We start from the raw sequence: 10,959 nt of genomic DNA, 5'->3' as shown, positions 1-10,959 counted from the left end.
CATGGCTTGTACTTCTCCCCAGTGGTGCCACCACCAAGTCCCTGCTGGGTGCCCCGCCAACGCTCTAAGTCCTCACAGCCACCAACCATCACACTGGCAGGGGGAGGCCAAGCTGGGGCAGTGCGAGTGTCTCCTGGAGACAGGGACACAGGTTAGTTTTCTTCCTTGGTGATGTCTGGAAGCCTCGTGGCAAGTCAGCAAGGGCTTCCACAGGATCAGCAGGCAAGCTGCCTAGGCTGGGCCAAGAGGAAATGCCAAGGTGAGAGGCCACTGGGCTGCAGGGCAGGCAGGATGGGCAGGCGGGGTCTCTCCATGAATGTCTGTCACCCCAGGAGTGGGTCCAAGGAGCCTGGCGTGATGGCAGGAAGGAAGCCCGGCTCAGGGGTGTTTTTAGCCAGCCTGCTCCAGGCAGTTACTGGCAGGGGTGGGAACCTGGCCAGCAATGGGCCACCAGCCTTTCTGTCCCTGGTGAGCGCAGTGAAACACTTGCTGCTTTTCAGGAACCATGACCACTCCTGCACACCAGTGCCGGCCTCTGGGGCCCACTCTTACCAGGAGGTCTGGTCCACACATGCCAGGTTCCCACCCCACCAGGGAGAGAGACAACACTCACATAGAGTGTGGGACAGGGCCTAATCCCCTTGGGCTGGTGCCCCTGGCCTAGGTGACAGGGGCATGCCTGGCCAGCTCCTGGGAACCCAGTTCCACTTGGAGGAAGGGTCCTTAACCACGGTGGTGGTGACACTGGCAGGGACTTGCATCAGGTTCTCCTGTGGCAGAGGCCACCTCAGATGGGGTGTCCCCCCCACACCCACAGGTGGCAGTGTGGCCAGGTGTGTGCCCCGACGACTCCTGACCATCCACACTTACATGCAGTGTGTTGGTTGCGCATGTGCTTACACACGTTTGACAGTGATGGTCTATCACACCCACATCCAGAGACTTGCAAATGAGGGCAAAAGCCAGCTTCCTGATTGCTCCAGACCCATGGGTGGTGCATGAGGACACTTTGCTGAGGAGCCCCCATGTGCACAGCCTGCGATAATGGGCCCCATCTCCATGGCAACACACACCCTCCACCCTCAGGATGTGAGACGCCCAGGTCCCCACAATGCGGTGGGTTCCCAGGTGCGCACAGCCATGCTTCCACTGTCTGCCTGCACTCACAGGGCTGGGCCCCCTGCACTGTACAGACACACAGCCAGCAGCCAGGGACAGATGGGGGGAGGGGAGAAGTCAGACATCCCTCTCCACTGGTCCGGTAGCACCAGCAATGAGGAGACAGAAGAATCTGGCAAGTGCATGAGCGCCCACCACCCACAGTCCCCAGCCCTGTGCTGTGGGGCCCCTGAGGCAGGTTGGGAAGGAACAGGCTGCTGAGGGCACCTGCAGGCCAGGGCTCTTCCCCAATTGGCCTTGTCCCAACCCACAACACCCTGGTAACTAGGATCGTGTGGCCCATCTGCAGAGAACACTGTGGCCTGAAGAGAACCAAGGGAGCTCAGGGCTCCTGCTGTCCCAGAGAGCATGGCCAGCTGGGCTGTCCACCAAGGCTAGTGCTTACCGCTAGTGGAGCTGGGTGAGGGGCCCACTGGGGCCTGCTGTACCATCCCCTCCACTTTTGTGTTTGTGGTCAAATGCGTTTTAAAAATTAGCTAAGACAATCTGAAGGAGAGGGGACATTCCTTTACCAGAAAATCAAGATTTTATTACAAATCTAGAATAACTAGAAGATAGATCAGACCAGAGTGCCAGGTGGGCACAATAGGGACAGCTCCGTGGGTCGCGGTGGCCAGGACAGCACCCAGGAGCCGATGCTGGGGCAGGGACGTGCCCTATGAAAAGAGGTGAAATGGGATCCCCTGCCAGTCAGGATGTAATAGGTTAAACTGTGGAAAACACAAGCCCCCAAAACTCAGTGGCCTCACACATTAAAAATGTATTTCTTGCTCATGTTACAGGTCCATTGCAGTTGGCAGGGGGGCTCTACTCATCACGGGCTCTTGATGTCCACAGCAGACCCTTCCCTCTTACCACAAGGCTGCTCTTACAAGTAGACCCGAAGTCTAATGTACAAGGGAATACAAGATGCCTTATGTAAGAAACGAAAAAGAGCCATGCATACAGAACTGGGCACTGCCTACTCAAGGGCAGGAGGCTTGGCAATCTGTCACCTCAGTACAAGCCAACAGAACCCAGGGCCTGGAGGGACTCTACACATGGCACTCGGTGACATGCAGAAGGTTGCTCATGACAGCACTGCCCAAAATTGCAAGAATAAAAAACAAAGAAACCCATCTTGGGCATTGTTATGGGTTGAACCGTGCCCGCCCCCCAAACTCTTATGTTGAAGTCCTAACACCCAACACCTCAGAACATCACTGTATTTGGAGACAGGGGTCTTTAAAGAAGTAATTAAGGTAAAATGAGGTCATTATGGTGGGCCCTGATCCAACATGACTGGTGTTGTTATAAGAAGAGATTGGGACAGACACACAGACTGAAGGATGAACATGTGGGGACAGAGCAAGAAAGTGGCCATCTGTAAGCCAAAGAGAGAGGCCCTGCCCACACCTTGATCTTGGACTTCCAGTCTCCAGAACTGAGACAATATGTTCTATGTTTAAGAGCCCAGCCTGTGGTACTTTGTCATGGTAGCCCCGGAATGTTGCTAGAGGTATCAATGCAGGTCCAGCCCTCCCTTCCTCAGTGGCAGCACTGCTCAATGTCGCCTCGAACAGCTGCCTACACATCTCAGTGCAGAGTGCCCCACCCCGTGGGAGGATGAAATGCTCTTGCCCTGTGGAACTCAGCTGTGGCTCTGTGGCTTCCTTTGGTCACGATAATGTAAGCAGAGTGGCACGTATCACTTGTGGCTCCCTGTGGTCTTGCCACTGCCTATGTGATTGTGGAGAGCTGTGTCCAGATGAAGTTCTTGTCCACATGGGTCCCTGAGAGGCTGCAGTGGACACGGCACCCCCCAGCCTATCCATGGGATGTACAGCATGAGCAGGAAACAAGCGCTGCTGACCCAGGTGGCTGAGACATTAGAGGTTTTTTTGCTGCAGCACAATCTAGCTCATACTGTGACACTGCGGGGTAATGGCGAGGTCAGGTGACACCAAGGACCCTCAGCTTGTGCATGGAGGTGGCAAGGTGTCATGGTGGCAAGCTCAAGTCCATACTCTGAACCCCACACCGTGGCACTGTGAAACGACCATCCGTGGCATTAGCCTCTGCACGTGACAAGCGGGCAGTGTTGTGCCCAGAATTGTCATGTGATTAAACTGTAGTATTTTATATTCCACCAACAGCATGAGAAAGGCTACTTCTCCACACCTTCAACAACTCTGGGCATCTAAAACTTTTTAATTCCTGGAAACACAGGCCCCCTCCAAAAATAGAATTCACCCATATTTCCCTGTAGTACTTATATGATTTTTTAATGTTGAAATCGTTAATCTATCTGGAATATACACTGGTATAGTGAGTTAGGTATCTGGTTTTCTAACCGTTTTCTAGATGCCCTACCGGTTGTCCCAACTGAATAATCTTTTTACCCCCATTAATTGGACACAACACCCCTAGCATGTACTATGTTCCCATATGTATTTGGCTTTATTTCAAAGTTCTATTTTCTCCTCTGTTCATCTGTCCACGCCAATATCCAAGTACTTTAATTATCATAACTTTATAAAGTACTCCAGTATCTCAATGGACCACATCCTCAGCACTTCCTGTTTTAGAGTTTTCCTTGGATACAGTACTTTCCATCCCGTTGCACCCACCGTGCCCTATCTTTAGGAAATAAAATCACCAGGTATTTCCAAGGAAAGTGAGGGATAGATACGATGATCTGGAAGGCAGGTCCCAGTACCTCAGACAGTCCCTGAGCACTGGCAAACCCTGCCAGGCTCGGTGACTCCCGGAGCTCCCTTCTCCAGGCTGTCTGCTCAATTGCAGTTGCCAAGAGTGGAGAGTGACCCAAGATCCCCTCACACAGCACAGAGCCTCCTCTCCCAAACCCATGGGCCCCTCACACAGCACAGCCTCCTCTCTGGGCCCTTGGTGCACTTTCTTCCCCAAGGAGTAGAAAAGCAGCTCAGTCACTACAGAGGTAGCCGCTGGTGACAAAGTCACTTTGTAATGCAGTGTGTGCCACCAGTTTGGAAGGCCAGGCCAGAGGCCTCTCTCCACTCCCCCGCAGGTCCTCTCCTCCATCCCACCTGCATAGCGACCCCAGAATCAGCAACCAGGCCATTGTCACTGTGCAGCCCTGCCTTCTTTCCCTTCCCAACCACAATAGGATCCATTTTCCAAATGAAAAGAGTCACCTGGCCTCTCCCAAGTGCTCTCGAGCCTGCCCAGCCCTCACAGAGGTGTGGTGGACCATAAGGGACCAAGGGAGGAAAAGGCCAAAGCCCCCAAAACAGGGGTCAGTGGGAAAACTGCAATATCGAGCTAAAGAGACTCACTTAAGGCCCACTAAATGGAAGCAGGGAAGGTAGCCTTGCAGAGACCAGCAAGAGGGGACAGGAGAGTCTACTGGGTCACCAGGCCATCCATTCCCTACAGCAGCTCCAGGTTCTACTGCCAGACCCACAGGCCACAAGAGGCTCAAACGGGCTGTGGGGGAGCAGTCTTTCCCTGCACAAAAAGTAGGGCCCAGACTTGAGCGACCGCATGGAGCGGCAGCTGTGCAACCCAGCACAGAAGCATCAGGGCTGGGCCAGTATGTCCAGGGATTTCTGACATCTGACCAGAATCAAGACCCCATATCGGTTTCTTCTGTCAGCCTGCTTGTTTTGCTGTCAGGATTATATGGGTTTTCTAAAAATAGCTTCCCATCTATTTCCAAGATTTCCAGCTGTTGTATTTAAGAGGAATCCATGCCTTGAAATAACTCACACATAAAACCATCTGAACCCAGAGCCTTTTTTAGTGATGGTGACCAAATAAAATCATCCCAACTTCTTTTTTTCTGAAAGTTTTACTAGCTTTTTGTTTATTACTGTTTTCCCTAAAATAACTGGCTGTTTTTCCAATTCACGTTTCTACTTTTTTCCTCCTACTTTCTGGGAAGTTGTTCCTTTTTGTCATTTGTTTTCACAATTGTAAAACTCCAAGGGGCTTGGAATCATTGTCTAAGCACCCCTCTGAGGAGCCCCACTCTACATGGGCAGCTGTACCCACACATCATGTGAACTTGGCTTGAGGGAGCTTTCTTGCTCAGCTTTCATTAGAAAACCCATTCCTGTGCAGAACAGGTCTTTCTTCATTCCAATCCTCTGGCTCTGGGGCCTCCAGCTCCGGTCTGTTTACCAACAGCTCTGGGAAGTCAGTTCTCAAGGCTGCAGCCTCCCATTCCCATCTATTCAGCCTCAAATCCTCCCATCCTCAAATCCCCCACTGGAAACAGCCACACCTGCGACACTGACCTGCGGTGCTTGTGGCTGGGCCTCTGCTCCTGACAGCTCCCACCCACGAAATAATGACTCTCCTTGTTGGCAGCCACCACACCAGGCACAGCCATTGATCCAACACATATTTAATGAGCATGAATTGTGTACCAGGGACACAAAGCTCATTAAGATAGAGCCCCTGCCCCAGAGGCTCACAGTCTGCCCAGGAGATACAAGTCACTTACATCACTGGAGTTTTAAGTGCTGACTCAGCAGTGTGTGCGAGAGGATACAGGGCAGGCAGGGACTGCTAAAAGCAGAAAGGAGGGCAGCATGGGAAAGGCACAGAGACTAAACACCGTACCAGCTTCTGAAGAAAGCCAGGTGTAACTGGAATGTTAACAGATAGCAGCGGGAACGCCTGGAGTGGAGCCTGGCCAGGGGCTTGCATCCCACCTTCCTGCATCCAACTGCCAAGCGGGCTAAGGCTGCTGGTCAACCCACAGAGAAGCATCATTCTCAGCCACAACACCATCCCCTTCACTTGGAAGGAAGACAGTGGCCGCTTCCTCCACGCAGCCTTCCTTACTTACATTCCAGCCAAGAAGACAGAGGTCACAGGGAGTAAAGACGTGGGGGTGGGGGGACAGAAACAGACCCCATACAGGGACAGATCTAAACAGGACAGGCCTGGCAAACCCAGCCCAGTCCAAGCCAGTGTTGAAAACCAAGAGGGGTGACAAGGACGGTACAAATATCTAATGGGGGCTGACACACGCAACTATCCACTGGTGGGAACAGGCCCGGGCGAGCTGGCACTCCCAGGTAAGGGATGGGGATGCAGTTGAGAACCCACAGGAGCAGGAGGATAAAGGACAGGCAAACGACAATCTGGCTGAGGGTGGGGGAGCTGTTTGTATCAGACAAGGTGAAGCTCAAAACAAACAGTACCTCCTTGCCAGCTGTGGGGTCATCTGGAGTTACTGGGGATGCTCCTCTGTCCTGAATGGGGGCGTTGGGGCTCCCTAGCTACACAGACCACTTCATCATGAGGGGCGCAGCTGTACCTGCCTGGGCTGTGTTCAGAACCCAGGGATGCAGGGTAGGGAACAGGAGAAACCTATTGGTCTCCTGGGGTCCCCAGGGTGTCCACCACCCTCTGTGGGGTAGCCAAGGACACCTCCTGGTCTCTCTCTGTCTCAGAAACCTCCTCCTCTGCTTTCTGGGATTCTGGACCCCCGGCGAGCTGGTTCCAGTTTCTTGGAAGCCAAGTTAGCAGATTCTGAAAGTGCAAGCACAGGAGGTGGCTGGCCCCACTGGACCAGGATCAGAGGTACACGCAGAACTGGACAGGGCAGGGGCCCCCTCTGGTGTAGGGGTGCTCTCCTTGGCCAGCTGATACTTGGGCAGAGCATTTCTGGATGTAGAGTTTGACCTAGAAACAGCAGGGCTGGCCAGAACAGCTGCAACAGGCCTGAGGCAGGGCCCATGTTGAGAGCCAGAGCCTCTGAGAACTGAGCTAAGCATTGCCTCACCACAGGCAGCTGCAGGTCCACTGGTGGCTGGCTGGAGGCTGGGGGCAAGGCGTAGGGCACTGCAGCATGGTACTCAGCAAAACTGTTTGGATCTTGAGTAACTTCCTTAAGATCCTGGCAGAAGAGCTTGTAATCATCAGGCAGGGGCAGGTCCCCATCGAGGTAGGGAGGTGCCCATGCCCAGGCTCGGCCTGTCAGGCGTCCAAGGACCTCACAGACGTGGTTGAGGTTGTCCTGATAGTGCTCAAAGCAAAAGGACATGTAATTGCCCAGCTGGGCCAAAAAGTGATCCAACAGCCATGGGGAGCCATCAAAGGTGCCTGGATCTGAGCCTGGCACTCAGTGGAAGTCCACCCTGAGGGGCCAGGGGCCAGGCATGCACCCAGCCGGGGGACCCCTTTCTTTGGGCTTACCGCCGGGAGTGCCACTAGCTGTGCTCTTCTGCTCCATGGTCGTGCGCACACACACAGGGTCCCCGTAGCAGGGCCGACCCTGAGGGGCCAGGGGCCAGGCATGCACCCAGCCGGGGGACCCCTTTCTTTGGGCTTACCGCCGGGAGTGCCACTAGCTGTGCTCTTCTGCTCCGTGGTCGTGAGCACACACACAGGGTCCCCGCAGCAGGGCCACTCAATCCAGGGATCCACAAGGGGGGGTGTATGCCAGCCCAGGAGAGGCTGGGTCCATCTGCTGCTGAGGGTGTGCATTGGCGTAATTGGCTGCTGCCCAGATGGGATTACGAGGGCCCAGCCCACGGCGCCAGCCACGAGGCATGCTGGGAGTAGAGGGGGGAAGGTAAAAGAGCCGGCGCAAGAAGGAGGGTGGGGACAGAGGCTGCCCACAGGACACAAGACAGGAATCAGCTGGACAGGGTGTGCAGACCTGGACCTTTCTAGGCAAGTGCTGAGGATCAGGGGAGCTGACAGCTGCAGCCTCAGGAGAGCTGAGAAGAGCTGAGGGGACTGTCAGACGCAGGCCATCATCCAAGGCAATCTGTCCAAAAACAAGGTGGGGAAGAGCGCGAGCGAGGCCAACCGTCACCACTGGGCTAGCAGGCGGAGGCAGCAGCAGGCAAAACCCTGGTTCCCAACCAGGATCTCCGAGTGGGAGGAGGGACCCAGGGGGCTGACCTAGGAGGTCCAAGAAGGCAGGCAAATGCCACCTGTGACATGTCAAGGGCAAGGTACAACAACAGATGCTGTCTATTCCAGAAGAAGAAAGGGGGCCAGATCGGGACTGTCAGGGGATTTCAGGACAATGATAGTAGCAACCTTTTACTGAGTGCTTTTTTCATGTCAGACAGTGACCACCCCACAAGAGGTTGGTACTATTGTCATCCCGTACGCATAGAGTAGTGACGTAACTTTCCTGCAGCCACACTCCGACCAGTAAGTGGCGGAGGAAGTGGAACCTGGCTGTAGAGACCACAGGCTTAACCACCACACATCACACAGATCATAGGCTACACTTCAGTCTGCTGAGTAGGCTCCCAGCCACATCAAACACTGAAAACTAACGTTAAGTACACAGATTCTGTCATGAGATTCTTTTCCATCCCAGTACCAGGCACACGGCAGGTACTACCTGCATCCCGAAAGAAGATAATAGTCCTGCTATTATCTGTCCCCTCCTGTCCCTCGCCCCATGCTTTCCAAACTCAACTCTCACCACTCTGAGAACTACCTGCAGGCAGCGCCACCCCCACCCTGAACGCCACGTCCCTACATTCCCCATTCCAGTCAACAGCGCAGCATTCTCACTCCCACATGTAAAATCCTGGAATCTCACTTGCTCATCAGAGACCACTGGGGTTTGTTCTCACCAGTCCAGTCACTCATGTCAAGGGCCTGGAGAGCCCCCCTCTAATGGCTGAACCTGCCGCTCCTTCTCCATGCAGCCATCACGAAAGGCTCCATCAGCAGCTGCAATCTGTTCTTCTCCAAGGTAAGGAGCACTCCTCTGGGGCTCTTTCACTCTGCCCAGCCTGACCATAAGCCCCTACCTGGTCTCTCTGCAAAGGGAGACCCACTCATGACCTCTAGAAGACACTCTGCCTCAACCCTGCACCCACACCCCAGTAGCTCATAGGAGCACAATGGCCCATACACACTTTCACGCCAGTTTCCACAGTGAATTCCTCCAAGGAACTACAGCTATGTTGATCTTTCCGCCCAGTACCTCTCAGGATGGCCTGCAATTCTCGAAGCTGTGAGGGCCACTGGCACCTACCTCCACCACACACTCTGGATCCCCTCAGGTACATTCCCCACTCTGGGCGGGGGTCTTCCCCTTGAAAGCCTAGCCCTCGACCCTGGATTCCCACCCTACTGCAAAAACAGAGTACATTATGGTCTGCTGACAGCAGTGCCCCAGGGGACAACATGTGATTGGAGTCCACGCGAGTCCAGTCCAGTCCCTCTCTGAGCTCTAAAAAAGCAGTGACCACAATCCAGACCCCAGTTCCCACGACCACCCCAAAGTTAGGTGCCAGACTACCGACAAACACCACATCCTATGCACAGGAATACGTGTGCTACCTAGATCTCTGCCCTCTCTTCTTCTCAGTCCCTACCTCCCACCCCTAATCGGAAACTTAACTGTCACTCTATCCATTCACCTGCATACCTGTGTGCCCCCTGCAGCCTCAGGAAGAAGGTTCCCCTGCACCAGCCAGCCAGAGCGAGCCTAAACCTGGGACGGATGCTCACATTTTGAGAACCTTAGCCATTCTACGCCGCCCTCGCCTATTAGTCTGTTGGTCTCCAGCATCTCTCGCCACCCTGCCTGACACTGGGGAATTTCGGCCCTTCTCCTGGGCGGGACAGCGCTCTACTAAGAAGCAGGTACCGCGGCGCAGGCGTATTTGCCACGCAAAGGTAGCGGCTGGAACGCTGGAGCGTTCTCTGCTCCGAGGAAACCCGGGGGCCCCGGGAGTAGATCTAGCCCCCAGACCTCAAAGCAAGTTGAGGGCAGACGTTTGCACCAGCCGCCCGCCCCCCTTATTTCCTGCAACCTCCATGCAGGAAATAAGTTCACAAGGCGCAGTGCAATAAGAAGCCCACCTACCCGCAGCTACGCCCGGCGCCCCCCAAAAGGATCCAGGGATCCGCAGCCGGAGACCGCTCGGACCGGCCTCCCTCCGAGGGCGAGTCCAAGGGCCACCCAGAAAGTAGAAAACGAGATCGGTCACCGTGAGGCCAGGCGGGAACGAACCAAGGCGGCGGAAACGTCCCGAAAAATCTCCAGGCGCCCCCCACCCCCAATGACCAGCGCGGACAGAGCCTGAAGACCGCCGGCCGGGGGCTCCGGCTGCTCTCCGCGGATGGAGAGATGAGAAGGGGCAGAGAGGCGCAGCTCGGGACCTGCGCACACAGGTTCCCCCTCCGGCCACACCGATCCTCCGGACGAAGCCTGCAACCACTGCCGGGAGGAGCTCTGAGCCCAGGGCCGACCGCGTCGCGCAGCCACGCCCNTCTAGCCCCCAGACCTCAAAGCAAGTTGAGGGCAGACGTTTGCACCAGCCGCCCGCCCCCCAGCAACCTCCATGCAGAAAATAAGTTCACAAGGCGCAGTGCAATAAGAAGCCCACCTACCCGCAGCTACGCCCGGCTCCCCACAAGAGGATCCAGGGATCCGCAGCCGGAGACCGCTCGGACCGGCCTCCCTCCGAGGGCGAGAGTCCAAGGGCCACCTAGAAAGTAGAAAACGAGATCGGCCACAGTGAGGCTAGGCAGGAACGAACCAAGGCGGCGGAAACGTCCCGAAAAATCTCCAGGAGCCCCCCCCAATGCCCAGCGCGGACAGAGAGCCTGAAGACCGCTGGCCGGGAGGGCAGCGGGACCCAGGCCGAGGGCTCCGGCTGCTCTCAGCGGATGGAGAGAAGAAAAGGGACGGAGAGGCGCAGCTCCAGACCTACGCACACAGGTTCCCCCGCCGGCCACACCGACCCTCTGGACGAAGTCTGCGACTCCTGCCTGGAGGAGTAGGGCGCCCCGGTCCGTCCGCGTCGCGCAGCCACGCCCCCA

At 55.5% G+C, this 10,959-nt stretch overlaps 2 long non-coding RNA genes across 2 annotated transcripts; both read right to left on the bottom strand.

Annotated features, from left to right (window-relative positions):
• Positions 1 to 1,686: 1,686 nt before the first annotated feature.
• LOC103608526 lies at positions 1,687 to 7,333 on the bottom strand. Its single transcript, XR_552070.1, has 2 exons — positions 6,354 to 7,333; positions 1,687 to 2,066 (listed from the first exon to the last, which is right to left on the bottom strand). It is a non-coding gene; the product is annotated as an uncharacterized LOC103608526 (long non-coding RNA).
• Positions 7,334 to 7,479: 146 nt separating this feature from the next.
• On the bottom strand, positions 7,480 to 10,937 carry LOC103608525. The gene is made up of 4 exons (XR_552069.1): positions 10,847 to 10,937; positions 10,528 to 10,625; positions 7,817 to 7,927; positions 7,480 to 7,709 (listed from the first exon to the last, which is right to left on the bottom strand). It is a non-coding gene; the product is annotated as an uncharacterized LOC103608525 (long non-coding RNA).
• Positions 10,938 to 10,959: the final 22 nt, after the last annotated feature.

The sequence above is a fragment of the Galeopterus variegatus genome, unplaced genomic scaffold (genome assembly GCF_000696425.1).
Source record: "Galeopterus variegatus unplaced genomic scaffold, G_variegatus-3.0.2 Scaffold8525, whole genome shotgun sequence".
Classification (NCBI taxonomy): Eukaryota; Metazoa; Chordata; class Mammalia; order Dermoptera; family Cynocephalidae; genus Galeopterus; species Galeopterus variegatus.
The sequence above is the reverse complement of the archived record's forward strand: the minus strand, read 5'-3'. Positions and strand labels throughout refer to the sequence as shown.